At 38.2% G+C, this 17,545-nt stretch overlaps 1 long non-coding RNA gene across 1 annotated transcript; it reads left to right on the forward strand.

Moving 5' to 3' along the window:
• Nucleotides 1–6,212: 6,212 nt before the first annotated feature.
• LOC128642003 (uncharacterized) lies at nt 6,213–17,229 on the forward strand. The gene is made up of 7 exons (XR_008399605.1): nt 6,213–6,234; nt 7,641–7,668; nt 8,409–8,449; nt 9,933–9,960; nt 15,085–15,134; nt 15,533–15,557; nt 17,185–17,229. It is a non-coding gene; the product is annotated as an uncharacterized LOC128642003 (long non-coding RNA).
• The last annotated feature ends 316 nt before the right edge of the window (nt 17,230–17,545 follow it).

A 17,545-nucleotide genomic window follows, 5' to 3' on the forward strand; every position in this document is an offset into this window, starting at 1 on the left:
CGCCCTGTCTATTCAAGACAGATAGTATTTTTTATTGAAAACTTCAGTCACCTCTGCACCTTATAGTTTCTCCTTTTTCTTCCTTGGCCTTCGGTCGAATGACTGGGGGGTGGAGTTAAGGGGGGAGCTATATAGACAGCTCTGCTGGGGTGCTCTCTTTGCCACTTCCTGTTAGGAAGGATAATATCCCACAAGTAAGGATGAATCCGTGGACTCGGTACATCGCAAAAGAAAGAAATTTATCAGGTAAGCATAAATTTTGTTTTAATTACTTTGCTTTGTATTTATTACACTGCTGACCTATGTTATCATGTTCTAACTGCTGAATCCTCCTGTATGTCATCCTATGTATCCACCTGTATTGCTGTTTGTTGCTATATGTTCATTTTATAACTCTCTTGTATTTTTTTATGTTCTAGACTTTGAGTGATTCCATCGGTAAGTTCAAAATACTTTCACGTTTCTTACTTATAGCTTTGTAAAGTTGTAAATTTATCAGTGTATTATAATATTACTTAGCAATGTTTTGTGCTTCTGACAACACATAAATATGTTTAAAACACTTTTCCTATAAGTAGTAGATTATTAGATATAACATACTTAGCAATCTTGAAAATCAGGTGTGTGACGGATACCCCGGCTACCCCGACTGGGTAGCTCCGCCAAAAGGGATCCTGCTTCCTCCCTGCCGACTGCAGCTATGTAGCTGGCAAGTGACCACAGCCTGTAGCCACCCCTGATGCCCGACAGCACCAGTACTCAGGGTCCCACCCTGTGGCAGACTCCAGCTACCCAGACTAGGTAGCTCTGCCAGAGGGTCCTTCCTCTGCCTGAAACAGGCTGCTATGTAGCCCAGGAAAGTGATTTTAGTAGGAGCCCACCCAAATAACTAGACATACTAGCATTAAAAACAGGAACTGATTTTATTGAAAACACACACTCCTTTTATACAGACAGCTCATCTTGATAAGAACAGAAGACAATGCCAAAGTTTTCCCGTCATTCCCGCCCCTCCAGACAGCCCGGCACCTCCATAGGAGCCACAGTCTCACATAATCCCAACCTAGGGGTGGCGGTTTCGGGTTGATCCCGGTGGAGCGGCGGCACTTCCAGGGTGTAATTTTAAAGTACAAAAATTAGCATGATTCGTTACTGGAGACCGGAGTTACAGTCCGTTGAAGTTATGGGGTTAGGGGTGCCACAGATCTTATCCTCCCTAGGGGCTACCAATCCCCAAAAGAGTGGAGTTCTGGGGCAAAGGGCTGCTGGAGCAACCAGGGGTAAAGTTAGTGGGTGTCCTGCTGTCCTGTGGCCGACCGGGAGATCCAGGAGCCGTTTGCCCCAGAACTCCACTGGGGTGGAAATACAGCCGGGAAACCGGCACTGGCTTTGTTTGTGGGTGGGTCAGCCGGTACTCAACAGAGTGTCACAGAAGGAGACAGTTTGGCCATGGAACTTAAGGACACTGGAACTTGTGGAGCAGCAATTGTTTGTGAGACGGCCTTAGCAAACTTGTTTGGGACTTTGCATTATGTGACTATCCCTGTGCCCTGGGCGCACCCACCCACAAACAAAGCCAGTGCCGGTTTCCCGGCTGTATTACCACCCCAGACCGGAGGGGGAGGTTGCTCCTTGGTGGGGCAGGTAAAGCTCGGGCACCAACTGTATACACTTTTATCCTCCTTGCCCAATGCAACGCCTGCCCTTGCTGAGAAATACTCCAGGACAAGAAAAGGGTAGAGACCCTGCCAAGCTACTGAGGGGAGAGTCCGTCTGTCTTTTCTTCCGAGAAGGAGATCTACCACTGGGGAGGGAGGTCTGCTACCTCCGCTCCATGGGAAACTGTGCTGCCGCTGGGGAGGGAGACCGGCTGTCTCTGCTCCCTGTATGGGGTTCTGCCGCTGGGGAGAGAGACCAACTCTCCCAGAAAGGGATTCGGCCGCTGGGGAGAGATACCGATACACGTCTCTCCCTACAAGGGCTTCTCTGTAAGGGGAAGGATGGATCTGCCACTAGGGAGAGAGACTGACTGTCTCCTCTCCCAGGAAGGGGTGCCATTCCTCCATGGGCTGCTCTCCCAGGAAAAGCACTTGCAAGTCCCACCGGACCCAGTACCTCTCATTATCTGTGGGGAGGACCTTTCCATCACAATCCTTTTCTTGTTGAAGCCTCTCCCTCCATAGTTGCCGGCGGACAATGCTCCTGCAGCTCAGCTGGTCCAGTTCAGAACCAGGACCATCCAGCTGGGTCAGTGCCTCCTGTACTCTCCTTAGGTACTCGGCTTCCATAGTTACTAGCTACTGTGGCCCTTCTCTGTCAGCAGGGATCGTGTGAAAGAAGCAGATCCCACCGCTGCCAGCCAATGTGACGGATACCCCGGCTACCCCGACTGGGTAGCTCCGCTAAAAGGAGTATTTATTTGTATTTATTTATTAAAAATGCTGGTAAATTTCAATCTTACAGAGATTTTAAAGAATCTGACCCTTTAAATCTTTTTATTATTTATATTTAAACTGGTCTTATGCCACCATGAACCTCTTGGGCAGTTCCAGATTGGAAAAATAATTTACAAACTGTCAGTACAGGGTCATTTTTGTACCATTTGTTCCAAAACCAGATCTTTTCTATATTTGGGAAAAACCTTCAACCATTTTCAACTTTAACACTAACTAAATATAAATTTTAGAGTAGACTTCTAGTGATGTTTTTGAATTATTCTAATTTGAAGATTTTTCAATTTTGGTGCAAATAACTTAAAGTGTTTGTAAAGTTTAAGGAGTTAGTGCCGGCTGTAATGCTCGTGGGATATTCCACTATTAGACCGAACTTGGCCAGTATTCTTGTTTCCCAGCGTCAAGTAGGAATGATAGGGGATATCCCAGAGCAGAGAAAGTTTGCAAGATGAAGTAAGTGGTACTCACTATAGGCAGGATAGTCTTTGGCGGCAACAGGCAGGGAATTAGCAGTTAGGTAGTTCAAAGGTAGACCACTTGAAGGACTGAAGACTACAGGATAGCCTTTGACGGCAACAGGTAGAGAAACCAGTGGAAAGGCAGTTCAAGGGTAAACCAGTAGAAGGATCAGGCAGGCAGAGTTTGGCAACAGTAAGGCAGTCCAAAGGTAAACCACTAGAATGGTCAGGCAGGCAGGGTTTGGCAACAGTAAGGCAGTCCAAGGGTTCAAAGGATAAACAGGTAGAGTGGTCAGACAGGCAATGTTCAGCAACAGTATGGCAATCCAGTACTTTAGGGGTTAAGCAAGCAGAGTAGTCAGACAGGCAGAGTTCATTAACAGTGAGGCAATCCAGTACTTTAGGGGTTAAGCAAGCAGAAGAGTCAGACAGGCAGAGTTCATTAACGATATAGCAATACAGAATACAGTAATCTATCACACCCAGGAGCACACAAAGTGACACCTATACTTGGGCAGAGAATGTACGTAACTTAAGTTACTTACATAGGTGTAGATTAGCGGCAAGGAGGAGACCGACCGGCTTCAGAGAGAGGAGTGTGCGGCGGTGTTATCGCTGCACGCAACAGGAGCCGACAAAGCCCCTGACAATGAGCAGGGTAGCAGACGTTGCGCCCCTAGCAACAGCTAGAGTGGCGTGGCGTGACACCGGCATCTAAAATTAATCTTAATAACAGGGGCACTTTAATTCATTAAGCTTTACAATGACGCTTCTTTTTTTAAATATGTACATTTGCATTGTGGAAAACAGACCGTTGATCCGTCGCCCACATCTCCTACTGTAATTAGCAAATCGGTGACGAATCCGGCTTCCTCCAATTGTTGCGTTACCCACGAGCTGGACACCAAAGGGGCACACAGCGATTAGAGGAAGCTGGATTTGTTATCGATATGCTAACTACAGTAGGAGATTTGGGAGAAGGATCAGCGGTCTGTTTTCCACAACGCAAACGTAAGTATTTTAAAAAAGAAGCATCATTGTAAATTTTAATGAATTAAAGTCCCCCTGTTTTTAAGATTATTTTTAGATGCTGGGCACTAATTCCTTAAGCTTTACAATTACTTTAAAGGGACACTGAACCCAATTTTTTTCTTTCCTGGTTCAGATAGAGCATGCGATTTTAAGCAACTTTCTAATTTACTCCTATTATCATGTTGTTTACCAAAAATGGGCCGGCATCAAAACTTACATTCCTGCATTTCAAATAAAGATACCAAGAGAATGAAGAAAATGTGATAATAGGAGTAAATTAGAAAGTTGCTTAAAATGTCATGCTCTATCTGAATCACAAAAGAAAAAAATTGGGTTCAGTGTCGCTTTAACCCCTTAATGACAAGTGACGTACCAGGTACGTCCTGCAAAAACTTGCAGTTAGTGACAATGGACGTACCTGGTACGTCACTTGTCTAAGAGAGTGCTGGAAGCGATCGCAATCGCTTCCAGCAGCTCTCAGGGTATTGCAGTGATGCCTCCATATGGAGGCATCCTGCAATACCATTTAGAAGACTCCGATGCAGAGAGAGCCACTCTGTGGCCCTCTCTGCACCGGTAGCGATGGTGCCGGTTCGTTGGTGGGTGGGAGCACATCAGGGAGGCGGGTGGGCGGCCCATCGCTACCCGGCATCCGGTTCCTGTAAGTGCTATGTGCACGCCGGGTGCCGGGAGCGTGCGGGGGCGCGCGGGGGCGCGCGGGGGGGCGCGCGGGGGCGCGCGTGCGCGCCCGATTACATGCCCACTGCCACCAATGAGAAAGGAAGGGGGGATAAAAGTAAAATATAAATAAATATATAAGGATCTGGGAGGGGGAGGGGGTTGGGGTATTGTGGGGGGCTGCTACACTACAGAAAAATGTAAACTGGCAATAAATTGCAAAAAAAAACACTTGTTTTGGGGGCAAATTGGGTACTGGCAGACAGCTGCCAGTACCCAAGATGGCGGCAATTAGGTAGGGGAGAGGGTTAGAGAGCTGGGGGGGGGGATCATGGAGGTTGGGGCTAAGGCAGGAGTCCATCACAGCTAAAACATTTTAATTTTTTTTATTAAAAAAAAGAAAAACTCCTTTTATTTAGTACTGGCAGACTTTCTGCCAGTACTTAAGATGGCGGGGACAATTGTGGGGTGGGGGAGGGAAGAGAACTGTTTGGGAGGGATCAGGGGGTGGGATGTGTCAGGTGGGAGGCTGATCTCTACCCTAAAGCTAAAATTAACCCTGCAAGCTCCCTACAACCTACCTAATTAACCCCTTCACTGCTGGGCATAATTTACGTGTGGTGCGCAGCAGCATTTAGTGGCCTTCTAATTACCAAAAAGCAATGCCAAAGCCATATAAGTCTGCTATTTCTGAACAAAGGGGATCCCAAAGAAGCATTTACAACCATTTGTGCCTTAATTGCACAAGCTGTTTGTAAATAATTTCAGTGGGAAACCTAAAGTTTGTGACAAAATTTGTGAAAAAGTGAACTTATTTTTTTATTTGATGACATTTGGCGGTGAAATGGTGGCATGAAATATACCAAAATGGGCCTAGATCAATACTTTGGGTTGTCTTCTAAAAAAAAATATATACATGTCAAGGGATATTCAGGTATTCCTGACAGATATCAGGGTTCCAATGTAACTAGCGCTAATTTTGAAAAAAAGTTGTTTGGAAATAGCAAAGTGCTACTTGTATTTATGGCCCTATAACTTGCAAAAAAAGTAAAGAACATGTAAACATTGGGTATTTCTAAACTCAGGACAAAATTTAGAAACTATTTAGCATGGGTGTTTTTTGGTGATTGTAGATGTGTAACAGATTTTGGGGGTCAAAGTTAGAAAAAGTGTGTTTTTTTCAATTTTTTCCTCATATTTTATATTTTTTTTATAGTAAATTATAAGATATGATGAAAATAATGGTATCTTTAGAAAGTCCATTTAATGGCGAGAAAAACGGTATATAATATGTGTGGGTACAGTAAATGAGTAAGAGGAAAATTACAGCTAAACACAAACACCGCAGAAATGTAAAAATAGCCATTGTCATTAAGGGTAAGAAAATTGAAAAATGGTCCGGTCATTAAGGGGTTAAGTACCAGTAAATATTAAACCTTAACTTTTAAAAAATACTACCGGATATTGTTTATACTATATTATATAAACTTGATTTCTGTATAATTTTCTAAATATCATTTTTATGTTTCAGATTCTAGGATAACACTAATGTGTATTTTTATTTCTTAACAGATTCTTTTGTACCAAATGCGAAGTATTTGTCACCATATGAGGTAAGACTGTTAGTTATTACATGTGGAAATATTTTTATTTTTAAAGAGTCACAGACAAATGGATTCAAAACTTTATTGACTGTGGAGTTACAATGTACAATGTAATATTCATTATGTCATGTTAAGAAAGTCTGAAATAAAGTTACATTTTTAGCTGTAACATTACAAAGTCCATACACCATCCTTCTAAATGTATTTAAAAAAAGAAATTCTTTATTAGCAAAAATTTTTACATTTTAGTTTTTTAAATAAATATATATATATGTGGGTGTGTGTGAGTTGATTTGTATGTATGTATATATTTATGTGTTTATATGTGTATGTATGTATATATGTGTGTCTATGTATGTATGTGTGAATGTAAATATATTTGTCTATGTATGTATGTGTGTATGTAAATATGTGTGTCTATGTATGTACTGTATGTGTGTATGTAAATATGTGTGTCTATGTATGTACTGTATGTGTGTATGAATATATGTGTGTATGAATATATGTGTGTCTATGTATGTATGTGTGAATGTAAATATATTTGTCTATGTATGTATGTGTGTATGTAAATATGTGTGTCTATGTATGTACTGTATGTGTGTATGAATATATGTGTGTCTATGTATGTACTGTATGTGTGTATGAATATATGTGTGTATGAATATATGTGTGTCTATGTATGTACTGTATGTGTGTATGAATATATGTGTGTCTATGTATGTATGTACTGTATGTGTGTATGAATATATGTGTGTATGTAAATATGTGTGTCTATGTATGCATGTACTGTATGTGTGTATGTAAATATATGTTTGTCTATGTATGTGTGTATGTAAATAGGTGTATGTATGTATGTGTGTATGAATATATGTGTGTCTAGGTATGTATGTGTGCACATATATATATTCACAAACATACACAGATATGCACACAGATACAAATGCGCACATATATTTATACAGATTGGAGTCTTTCGCAGTCCAACACCTTGTTATTTACTATATCCAATGTAATCAATGTTAACACAACATTTAGATATGTCACATATATTTATGTTTTATTTATATGTTTGTATCTATGTTTAGCTATATTTATATATACTGTGTGTATATATATTTATGTTTATTTATATGTTTGTATCTATGTTTAGCTATATTTATATATACTGTGTGTATATATATATTTATGTTTTATTTATATGTTTGTATCTATGTTTAGCTATATTTATATATACTGTGTGTATATTTATATATAAATAACATTTTACAGCGTGAATAACAAAATGATTTAAACTAATAGCGCACTTTGGGCTCAGTGCAAGAATAAGAGCGCTATTGATTTAACTTGAGAGGCGTTAGCGCTCAATAACACTAATGTTTCATTCTATAACTGTTGTGCGTTATTTTTTGTTCTAGAATGAAGGAGCTCATGGCGGCCATTTCAGTAAGTTGATAACTTTCAGTGTTTGTTGATCACTGGGCAATTTGTGCTGGGTATAAAATGCTAGAAATATATATTATATCATCTTGATGCCACAGTCAATATGGTTTATTTACAGTAATGTTTTCCAAACTATAGTTTTTTATTATTTGCATTAACTGATTTGTTTTTATGGTTTATTTATTTATAATTTTATAAACTTTATATCCTGTAGGGTGATACAGACAGATTTTATTAGAGTCTGACACCTAGAATCTGATTAAACGCGATAGGGTTAGCGCCAATGTTAAGTGTTAGTTTTTCTTTTTTACATTGTGGCTCCATTAAAGGCTATGGGAGAATACGTAACACAATCATTATATCGAGAGTCTATCTTTTAACACACATCGGCTTTCACAAGAGCACATAGTTTTTACTTTCAACTTGTAATGCGCACTTTACCTGACGTGCGCAAAAACCTTCTAGTGAAGTTAATATCCGAGCGGGAGCGTTATATAGCGCTCCACTTGTAACCCAGCCCTTAGTGGGGGAGATTTTTAATTTTTCTAAATTTTAGATTTTTCAGTATTTGGTGCACATTACTTATTAAATATCAGTGCACACTGTACCTAGATTTTAGAATAATAGCTTATAATATTGTTTTAACTGTGTTACATCTATTTGTTTTCAGTAGATTGTTATTGATATTCATTTAGTTGTTATTTTCTGGGAAACTGCTGATATCTAAATTTATTTCTAAACAGATTCCGTAGCATCTGGCAACAGCTTTGATTCGACATCTGAGGTAAGACTGTTAGCTGTTAGATATGAAAATAATGATTTATTTCCCACTTTAGGACAGAGGAACCATCCAAGTTAATAACGGAAACAAAAATGTAAAAATAAGTCACATGATATACATGTGATTGTCTCTAGGGGGACTGACTGCGTTGCTAGGCGCATCCCCAAGTCAATTCTACCGGAGTCTCTACAGGGAGGGTAGCAGGATGCCGCAAAACTTAGCACATTCCATGCCTTCCTAAAGACGTTAAAGCCCAGCGCTTCTAGGAGAGCATGGAATGTCCTAACAGTGTCAAGGGATTAAATTAAAAGTAAATGATTTTTAAAGAATCACACATTGATAAAAAGCTTAATTTACTGACAGAGTTAATTTAAATCTAAATTTAATGTATTATGTCAATAAAATCTCTGATAAAGCTACATTTGTTTAGCTGTTTTTAATATTACTATTCAACCAAACATTGAAAATATTTCACAATCTATTTTTTTTCTGTTGTTTTCTATTGGCAATATCTTTAATAGAACATTTAAAGGGACAGAATACTCATATGCTAAATCCTTTAAAACTGATGTAGTATAACTGTAAAAAGCTGACCGGAAAATATCACCTGAGCATCTCTATGTAAAAAAGGAAGATATTTTACCTCACAATCTCCTCAGCTCACCAGAGTAAGTGCTGTGTAAAAAGTTATACTTCAGCTGCTGTCCAGCTGCAGGTAAAAAAATAATAATTAAGAAATGAACTGCAGCCAATAAGCATCAACAGTGCTGAGGTCATGAACTCTTTTACTGTGATCTCATGCGATTTCACTTAACTCTTATGAGATTTCATAGTAAACTTCCTTAAACTGAATAGGGAAATAAGATGAGTGTGCATGAAGCTCCCTCCCTTGCCTTTACATAGAGATGTTCAGTTGATATTTTCTAGTCAGCTTTTTACAGCTATGCTGCATCACTTTCAAGTGTTTCAACGTTTGGGTATCACGGCCCTTTAAGACAATGAAAAAAAAAGATCTTCATAAGCAAAAATAATGCAAATTTAAAATGACTTTTATCTGTTATATTATTATTAGTATTAGAATAAAATTGACAAAAATACAATTAAATGCCTATATGCTGGTGATAGAGGATAGCAAAGCCCATAAGTGTTTAGTTGTCAATACAGAAAGTTTTTATTTAAGAATATGTTGCTATACAAAACACCAATGACTCCAGTGCATTTAATATTTTTTTGACTTGGAGTATTTTACATGTGAAAGACCAAAGTTTTTGTCTCTTTATTATGTACAGCCTCTCTTATTGGTTCAGGGGCTATGGGGACAGCATACAAGTTGCTGATTGGCTCCCTGCACATATACAGTATAATCTGATCTGTAAGAAACACTTCAGATCTATAAAACTGAGCATGTAGATTCACTCCTAAATAGTAGTTAACAGGTTATTTTTTTCCTTTCCCTTTTTAACTCTTTTGCATTACTCTTCTCTAGGATTCAGGATCGTCGAATGACACCATCAGTAAGTTTAAAATACTTTTATTGTTTCTTGATCACTGGTAGAGTTAGATTTGGGGTTTACAAATGCTATAACTATCAAAATAATAATGTTAATTATCTTAATAGCGCTGCCACTATGGTTCCTTTACAATCATTTTTTTCAAGTTTTGGGATTTTTTATTTTATTGAACTGTTTGCATGTTTTTACATACTATATTTATGTATAGTTTTTGTACAATTCATTAGCTTTAAGGTAATACTGACACTAGAGATTTTGTTTGGATTTATTTTTAAAGTTTACCTTCTTATACCTATAAACCTCTGTCTCTCCATTCTTGAGGATTTTCAGGTTGGGAAAAAATTATTTGGTCAGACGGTCCCTTTAACAAACATATATATATATATATATATATATATATATATATATATATATATATATATATATATATATATATATATATATATATATATATATATATATATATAGTCTGTTGGTTCTCTTGGGAAGCTTAAAGGAAGAGTCTACACCAGAATATTTATTGTTTTAAAAGATAGATAATCCCTTTATTACCTAGTTTTGCATACCCAACACAGTTATATAAATACATTTTTTACCTCTGTGATTATCTTGTATCTAAGCCTCTGCAAACTGCCCCTTATTTTAGTTCTTTTGACAGACTTGCATTTTAGCCAATCAGTGCAGGCTCCTAGGAACCCCACGTGCGTGAGCACAGTGTTACCAATATGAAGTATTTATCTAACACCCTCTAGTGGTGAAAAAATGTCAAAATGCTCTGAGCTAGGCGGCCTTCAAGAGCTTAGAAATTAGCATATAAACCTCCTAGATTTAGCTTTCAACTAGGAATACCAAGAGAACAAATTGTTGAAAGAAATAAATAGGCAAATTGTTTAAAATGACATGCCCTATCTGAATCATGAAAGTTTGTTTTGGACTAGACTGTCCCTTTAAGTTCAGGTATAATGTTTGCACTGTATTTTTTCCCCAAACCCACTCAACCAATGAGCTTCTACCACTTTTAACCTAACATTAAGTGACTATAACATTGAGGTGACAGCTATCCAGTAAATTCTTGCCACGTATGATTGGTGGTTCTAAATTATTATAACTTTTAGATTCAGGAGTTTTAGTGGAACTTCCTAAAAGCACAGTCTACTCCAGAATTGTTATTGTATAAAAAGATAGATAATCCCTTTATTACCCATTCCCCAGTTTTGCATAACCATCACTATTATATTAATATACTTTTTATCACTGTGATTAACTTGTATCTAAGCCTCTGCAGACTGCCTCCTTATCTCAGTTCTTTTGACAGACATGCATTTTAGCCAATCAGTGCTGCCTTTTAAATAACTCTACTGGATAATGCACAATGTTATCTATGTGACACAAATAAACTAGCAGTGTCTAACTGTCAAACACACTGATATAATAGGCAGTTCAATGGCTTAGAAATCAGGCTACCTATGTTTAGCTTTCCACAAAGAATACCAAGAGAACAAAGCTACACTGTGTTCACAATTATTAGGCAAGTGAGTATTTGGACCAAATTATCATTTTTATGCACATTGTCTAACTCCAAGCTGTATAAACTTGAATGGGTATTGGATTTAAGCATATCAGGTGATGTGTATTTGTGTAATAAGGGAGGGTCTGGCCTTAGGAGATCAACGCCCTATATCAAGGTGTGCATAATTATTATGCAGCTTCTTTTCCTCAGGCAAAATGGGCCAAACAAGAGATTTATCTGACTCTGAAAATCAAAAATTGTAAAAAGTCTTTCAGAGGGATGCAGCACTCTTAAAATTGCAAAGATATTGGGTCGTAACCACAGAACCATCAAACGTTTTCTTGCAAATAGTCAACAGGGTCACAAGCAACGTGTTTAGAAAAAAAGACGCAAATAAACTACCAAAGATTCGAGAAGAATCAAATATGAAGCTACCAGGAACCTATTATCCTCCAGTGCTGTCATATTCCAGAACTGCAACCTACCTAGGGTGCCCAGAAATACAAGGTGTTCAGTGCTCAGAGGCCAAGGTAAGGAAGGCTAAAATCCGACCACCACTGAACAAGACACAGAAAGTTGAAACATCAAGATTGGACCATGGAATATCTGAAGACAGATTTTTCAAAGGTTTTATAGACTCATGAGATGAGAGTGACTCTTGATCGACCAGATGGATAGGCCCGTGGCTGGATCAGTAACTGGCACAGAGATCCACTTCGATTCAGACGCCAGTAAGGTGGAAGTGGGGTACTGGTATGGGCTGGTATTAATATAGATGAGCTAGTTGGACCTTTTTGAAGATGGACTCAAAATCAACTCCCAAACCTACTTCTAGATTTAGAAGACACTTTCTTCAAGCAGTGGTACAGGAAAAAGTCTGATATTTATACAGGACAGTGCTCCATCTCATGCATCGAAGTACTCCACTGCGTGGCTAGCCAGTAAAGGCCTTAAAGATGAAAGAATAGTCACATGGCCCCCTTCCTCATCTGAACGAAACCCTTTTTTGAAGAACATATGGGCCCTTCATAATGAAGTGAAATGGGAAAAATATCATTTTTCATTTAGTGGCATAATAATTCTGCACACTAATAGTTGCCCAATAATTGTGCACACATAGATATTCTCCTAGGAAAGCTAAAACCTCAGTTTTACTTTCTTAAATATTTAGGTTTGATGTTTAACCCCTTAATGACCACAGCATTTTTCCATTTTCTGTCCGTTTGGGACCAAGGCTATTTTTACATTTTTGCGGTGTTTGTGTTTAGCTGTAATTTTCCTCTAACTCATTTACTGTACCCACACATATTATATACCCTTTTTCTCGCCATTAAATGGGCTTTCAAAATATACCATTATTTTCATCATATCTTATAATTTACTATAAAAAAATATATAAAATATGAGGAAAAACTTTTTCTAACTTTGACCCCCAAAATCTGTTATACATCTACAACCACCAAAAACATTCATGCTAAGTAGTTTCTAAATTTTGTCCTGAGTTTAGAAATACCCAATGTTTACATGTTCTTTGCTTTTTTGTAAGTTATAGGGCCATAAATACAAATAGCACTTTGCTATTTCCAAACCACTTTTTTTTTCAAAATTAGCGCTAGTTACAATGGAACACTAATATCTTTCAGGAATCCCTGAATATCCTTTGACATGTATATATTCTTTTTAGAAGACATCCCAAAGTATTGATCTAGGCCCATTTTGGTATATTTCATGCCACCATTTCACCGCCAAATGCGATCAAATAAAAAAAAGTAAAATTTTTCACAATTTTAGGTTTCTCACTGAAAAAGTTTACAAACAGCTTGTGCAATTATGGCACAAATGGTTGTAAATACTTCTCTGGGATCCCCTTTGTTCAGAATTGCATACATATATGGCTTTGGCATTGCTTTTTGGTAATTAGAAGGCCGCTAAATGCTGCTGTGCACCACACGTGTATTATGCCCAGCAGTGTAGGGGTTAATTAGGGAGCTTGTAGGGTTAATTTTAGCTTTAGTGTAGTGTAGTAGACAACCCAAAGTATTGATCTAGGCCCATTTTAGTATATTTCATGCCACCATTTCACCGCCAAATGCGATCAAATAAAAAAAAATCGTTCACTTTTTCACAAACTTTTTCACAAACTTTAGGTTTCTCACTGAAATTATTTACAAACAGCTTGTGCAATTATGGCATAAATGGTTGTAAATGCTTCTCTGGAATCCTCTTTGTTCAGAAATAGCAGACATATATGGCTTTGGCGTTGCTTTTTGGTAATTAGAAGGCCGCTAAATGCCGCTGTGCATCACACGTGTATTATGGCTAGCATTGAAGGGGTTAATTAGGTAGCTTGTAGGGAGCTTGCAGGCTTAATTTTAGCTTTAGTGTAGAGATCAGCCTCCCACCTGAAACATCAGATCCCCTGATCCCTCCCAAACAGCTCTCTTCCCTCCCCCACCCCACAATTGTCCCTGCCATCTTAAGTACTGGTAGAAAGTCTGCCAGTACTAAAATAAAAGGTATATTTGGGCTTTTTTGTGTTTTTATAGCATATTTACATATGCTGCTGTTTAGGATCCCCCCTTAGCCCTCAACCTCACTGATCCCCCACCAAACAGCTCTCTAAATCTCCCCCTCTACCTTAATGGGCACCCTCTTGGGTACTGGTAGCTGTCTGCCAGTACCCAGTTTAGAAGAAAATTATGCTTTTTTTAAATATTTTTTTTTTGCCCTTTTCTGTAGTGTAGTTTCCCCCCCAAAGACCAACCCCCCATCCCTCCCAGATCCCTTAGATTATTTTTTAATTGTAAATCCCTTCTTTTCTCCCACTTATTAACATTAAATTTTTCTGTAGTGTAGCGGTTCCCACCAGCTCCCGCCCCGTGCACGCGCCCGCCGCCACCCTCCGTGTGTGCCTCCGTCGGTCCAGCCCCCCTCCACATCACACGGCCCATCGATGGCCACCCACCTACCCACCTCGGCTCCCACCCACCAGCGATACTGGCCATCGATGTCCGGTGCAGAGAGGGCCACAGAGTGGCTCTCTCTGCATCGGATGGCCATGCAGGGTTATTGCAGGATGCCTCGATATCGAGGCATCACTGCAATAACCGGAAAGCGGCTGGAAGCGAGCAGGATCGCTTCCAGCTGCTTTCCAGAACGAGGGCGTGCAGGGTACATCCTCAGGCGTTAACTGTCTTTTTTTAGAGGACGTACCCTGCACGTCCTCGGTCATTAGGGGTTAATAACATTTTGAATTGACCGAGAGCACTGTAGTTGTTCAAATAATGAAATGAATCCTCAAAAATACAACTTGCCTAATAATTGTGCACACAGTGCAATTTGATGATAAAAGTAAATTGGAAAGATGTTTAACATTACATGCCCTATCTGAATCATGAACGTTTAATTTTAAATATCAGTAAACATTATAACTAAAAATAAACCATAATTAATGACATTGTTTTCACTGTATTATTGATACCCAGCACTACTGAATGTACTGGTGCTAAACAAATAAATGATAATAATAATACTTGTTTTCTGTACATTGTTGTTAATATTAATTTTAGTTGTAAGTCTCTAGGACACTGATATTGTGTATTTTTATTTGTAAACAGATTCATTGATATCAGAGCTGCCATATGATGGGCCTTTCTCGCCATCTGAGGTAGGTCTGTTAGCTTTTACTTATGGAATTCATTTGTCTTTTTTATTTAACAGTTTTTATTTACTTTTTAGTGAAATAGTCACAATATGCAATCACTTTTCACTGAGAAAATGACAAATTCTATACTGTGTATTAGGTCTGAGATAAAGCTGAGATAAAGCTGAGATAAAGATGAGATAAAGCTGAGATAAAGCTGAGATAAAGATGAGATAAAGCTGAGATAAAGCAGAGATAAAGCTGAGATAAAGCTGAGATAAAGCTGAATTCTAAGCTGATTGTTTTTGATATATAAAAAAATATCTATAATATTGACGTTTCTAATAGTGAATTTGAGACAACTCTAAATAATTTAATGAATTAATTTTATTTTACAACTGTTTTATATTCTTTCTTTCTAGGCTTTACCACCTGACAACACCATCGGTAAGTTGAAAAACACTTTCTTGGTCATTGTTAGATTTGTGTTTGGAGAAAAGTTCTAATCACATTAAATAGCCCTCAGTAATGTTAATCATGTTGCTGAGATGATGTTTCATTTACAGTAATGTTTTTCAGCTGATCATTTGTTTTGTATTATTTTGTTTATGTGTTTATATTTTGGCACAATCTATATCCTTTGGGGTAACACAGAACTAGAGAAGCTAGAACCTTGTTTGGATTTATTTTTAAGGGACGGTAAAGTCAAAATTGAATCTCTATGATTCAGTTAGAGCATAAACTTTTAAACAGCTGTCCAATTTGCATCTGTTATCATTTTTAGTTTTCTTGGTATCTTTTATTGAAGAGTAAAACTAAGTAGGCTCATAAGAGCTCAGCAGTGTGCACGTGTCTTTAGTACTCTATGGTAGCAGTTTTGTAACATTATTTGTAGTTTTGTTATACAATGTGTAAAACACTACTGCCATAGAGTACTAAAGCACGTGCACACTCCTGAGCTCTTATGAGCCTACTTGGTTTTACTCTTTAATAAAAGTAACCAACAGAACAAAGACAAACTGATAATAGAAGTAAATTGGAAAGTTGTTTAGAATTGCCTGCTCTATCCGAATCATTATTATTATTATTATTCTATATTTATAAAGCGCCAACAGGTTCCGCAGCATTGTCCATGGGTACAAAAAGTACAACAGTGAAACAATACAATAACAGACAAATACAGGGGAAATTGAGGGCCCTGTTCCCGTGGGAACTTACAATCTAGATGGGTAAGGAGGATGGGAAACAGGAGGTGGGGACTGCAGAGGTGAGAATGATATTAGTGAGGAGATAGATGAGGGCAACTGTTAGGTAAGTGAAAAGCATTTGTTAATAAGGAGGAGAGGTTAGGGGAAAGTCTGACAGCTCAAGGAAGTGCATCCCAGAGGGTTGGTGCCGCACGAGAGAAGTCCTGTAGTCTAGCATGAGAGGAGGTGATGGTAGAGGACGCAAGGAGCAGGTCATTGTTGGTTCTTAGGGGGCAGGCTGGAGTATATTTGTTGATGAGTGAGGACAGGTAGGGTGGGGCAGCATTGGTGAGGGCTTTGTAGGTCAGGGGGAGTATTTTGAATTTAACTCTGCTGTGAATAGGGAGCCAGTGAAGGGACTCACAGAAAATCATGAAAGTTTATTTTTGACTTTACTGTCCCTTTAAAACTGACCTTTTTACAAATTGGAACCTCTGTCTCTCCATTCTTGGGAGCTCCAGATTGGGAAAAATGCACGGAAAAGCTCAAACAAACACATAGCTAATATATTGAGGTTCTCTGGAAGACGCAGTTATTATTCTGCAATGTTTGTTCTCAAACCAGCGCTAATAAATATTGATGAAATTAGCTTCAAAACTTTTTGTCATAATTTAGAAGGGTGATTGTAAACTATTAAAGCTTTTAGATTTGGCAGTTTTGGTGCAATTTACATGAATATCAATAAACATTACACCGTCATTTTTAAAATGGAGAATGATATTGTTTACACTGTATTCCAGATGTTTGTTTTCTGTGCAGTGTTTGATATTAAGAATATTTAGTTATTTTCTAGGGCACCACTAATATCTATTTTTACTTCTATACAGATTCCTATGTTCCTGATCTTGGCATGAACAATCTTTATAGCAGCGAGTCATCTTCTGAGGTAGGACTGTTACATATAGTATATAAACAATAAATAGATTAAATCAGTATAGTTGGTTTACCACTTTGGAAGAGGCCACTAAGATTTTCCCCAGATTACCGGGATATGTCACATCAACTGTTTGGTTAGAGTTTAGTTGCCAGAGGGTTACTGGGACTGGCCTGTTTTTTGGTCAGAATTTATTCTGCTGCTACAATGGGTCATGAATTTAGGAGAGCCGGTGTGGGATAGAACAGTTTATACTATTTATAAGGGACTGCACCTTTTTATTTTAACATCAGCCTACTTAGACCATATGTTTC

The sequence above is a fragment of the Bombina bombina genome, chromosome 11 (genome assembly GCF_027579735.1).
Source record: "Bombina bombina isolate aBomBom1 chromosome 11, aBomBom1.pri, whole genome shotgun sequence".
Lineage (NCBI taxonomy): Eukaryota > Metazoa > Chordata > Amphibia > Anura > Bombinatoridae > Bombina > Bombina bombina.